The sequence below is a fragment of the Lithobates pipiens genome, unplaced genomic scaffold (genome assembly GCF_037356315.1).
Source record: "Lithobates pipiens isolate NorthernLeopardFrog02 unplaced genomic scaffold, aLitPip1_a1.2 Scaffold_8, whole genome shotgun sequence".
NCBI classification, from domain to species: domain Eukaryota; kingdom Metazoa; phylum Chordata; class Amphibia; order Anura; family Ranidae; genus Lithobates; species Lithobates pipiens.
Genome location: NW_027507903.1, coordinates 603042333 through 603045168, shown reverse-complemented (window position 1 = coordinate 603045168; position 2836 = coordinate 603042333). Strand labels below are relative to the sequence as shown.

Here is a 2836-nt window from a genome sequence, read left to right as displayed (position 1 = left end):
TGTCTTTAACAGCTTCAATACCGGGCACTTTCACCCCCTTCCTGCCCAGGCCAATTTTCAGCATTCAGCGCTGTCACACTTTCAATGACAATTGCGCGGGCATGCAGCACTGTACCCATGTGACATTTTTATCACACAAATGTAGCTTTCTTTCGGTGGCATTTAAAGTGTTTATTACTCCAACACTTCATATTCCTGATATATGCCTGCTGTGCCATGTACTTGTATGAGAAACCCTCATGTTTGTTTTGCTTCCTTTATGTGAAATCCCTGGTGTTCCTGCCAGTCCCTCTGCTTTCCTATTAAAAACTGACCATACTAAGCAGTGGATGCGCAGAGTGGAAAAATGTGTTTAGTTTCATTTCGGATACTTACGTTATGTTACTGATTTCGTCACGTTATGGAATTTCTTTGGTTTCGGAATTTGTTTCGTTTTTTGTTAAATTTCATTTTGTTTTCATTAAAATTTGTCTCATTTATTAATTTTCCAAGGAATTCCAACTTTTCAGAACGATTAGAATTCAGATCGTTCGAAAAACTATTTATCGATTTGAATTCTGTGTGATGAAATAGCTGGTTGTTAAGCAGCGGGCCGGGAAGTCGGCCGCCCGTGTCCTTATCAACCATGAGTCATCATCTGTCAGAATATAAAGATAAAAAATGCCGGCATTGCCCAGCAATAGAAAAATGTTTAAAAACTTTCATGTCATAGGGTCCCACCTCAGTCCATACCAGGCCCTTCGGGTCTGGTATGAATTTTAAGGGGAACCCCACAAAGTTTAACAAGGGGGCCCCCCCAGATACCGACCCTCCCTATGTGAATGGGTACGGGTACATCGTACCCATTCACCAAAAAAAAGTGTAAAAAAGTAAGAAACACAGGAAACTGTTTTTGACAAATCCTTTATTAAAAAAAAAATAAAATAGTGTCCATCAATGTCCATCACGATGCCCGCCGACCCGAAAAATAGCAGAACATGGAAAAAATGCTTCGTCTCCTAAGAGACTACCTGCTGACTGCCCTCTCTTTGCTTTGCAGGTCTTATATAGGCAAGGGGTGGGGCCACCCGGTTATATCAAGCACCGCCCCTTCTGACATCGCGTGACATACCCGTTACCCATTCACATGGGGAGGCGGGACCTGGGGGCCCTCTTGTTAAAGGGGGCTTTCAGATTCTGATTTTGGGGGTGGGGGGGGTGACAGTATGTAAAATAAAATCACTTTTTTTTTTTTACATACTCTCATCGGAATAGTTTAGTGCCATCATGTGCTATTCTAGAGGGTTGATCAGGGATTTTTTTACACTTTTAATGCTTATAATTTTGAGCTACTTTTGGGTGCATGCCTACCTCTCCCCGGCTTCCAGCCCTGTCTAGGACCCCCACTTGCTGGCTACATCTGTCTGATGGTAAGGTCTCTGGCTTCCATGCCCCAACTGCCCTAGGGCTCCTCCCAGCCTGGCTTATATGTGGGCACTGACCTCCCACCCCTCTATACATTACTACAGTAGGGTTTTCACTAAAAAGGGCCTAGCACCTGATGACATTGTTTTCTCTAATCTGACAGTATTCTAGTACAGATCCACCTGGTGGCAGACTAGCTAACTGCACCTGCCTACATGCAAGTGACACACACATGAAGAGAAATAAATAAAAAAGGTGCCATTGGTTAGGCCTTGCAGCCTGGTAACAAAAAATGCCCTAGTCTTGGCCAAAGGGCCTAGCCCATGAGACAACATGTAGAAAAATGCTGTAGGCTTTTCTCACAGTGGGGTCCCTCATAGCATCCCAGAGGTGTCACTTAACAATGGCTTTTTGCTTTCCCAACCAGGGTAGCACCGCTTGAATCAGGGGGCATTGGGCCCCTTGGAAACCTCCACACCAGGGAAATAGTTACATAGTAAGGTTGAATAAAGACACCAGTCCATCCTGAGTGAGCGTGTCTACAATTGTCCCAATCCCTGTACATTGTGTCTCATTAAGATGCTCCCTATTATTATTTATTTAAGGTACCCATATAGTGCTGTCAATTTACACAACACTCCACACACACACATTAGTCCCTACCCCCAAGGAGCTCACAATCCAAGGTCCCCAACTCAAATTCATATACTAGGGCTAGTTTTAGACAGAAGCCAATTAACCTGCCTGCATGTCTTTGGAGTGTTGGAGGAAACTGGAATACCCAGAGGAAATCCATGCAGGCACAGGGGGAACATGCAAACTCCAAGCAGGTAGTGTCATGTTTGGGATTTGAAACAGCGACCCTTCTTACTGCGAGGCAAGAGTGCTAATCACTACACCACTGTGCCACCCAAATACATGTGACTTCCACTTTATCCAGTAGATGCTTCATTCAGTTTCTTTCTCATGAGGAAGATCCCTCAGGACCCCCATCATACTAGTAGTAATACTATACAGCCAGAAGGCCAGAATGACAGCAGAGCACCCCTACTTGACACTGAGATGAACAGATACTACACTTGATCTTAGCCAAAAGGTTAAGAAGCAGCCAAATTATTCATTACTCTATATCAGGGGTCTCCAAACTTTTCAAACGGGACCAGTTTATTGTCCTTTAGACTTTAGGGAGGGGGGCTATGGCCAGCTGGAGTGGAAAATTTACTGGCATCAGTGGGAGTAAACATCACTATATTTTTGTATGAGAGAAAAGAATAGTGGTTCTTGCATCATTGGGAGGAATAGTACCCCATTGTTGGTGTCAGTGGGAGAAATGGTGGACCATTGTGGATATCAATTGGCAGAATAGTGTCTCATATCAGTGGGAGGAATAGTGCCTCAAGGGCCAGATAAAGGCAGACAAAGGGCAACATTC

The 2836-nt window shown here is 44.2% G+C and overlaps 1 pseudogene; it reads right to left on the bottom strand.

Moving 5' to 3' along the window:
• Positions 1 to 2342: 2342 nt before the first annotated feature.
• On the bottom strand, positions 2343 to 2513 carry LOC143964664 (U2 spliceosomal RNA; annotated as a pseudogene).
• Positions 2514 to 2836: the final 323 nt, after the last annotated feature.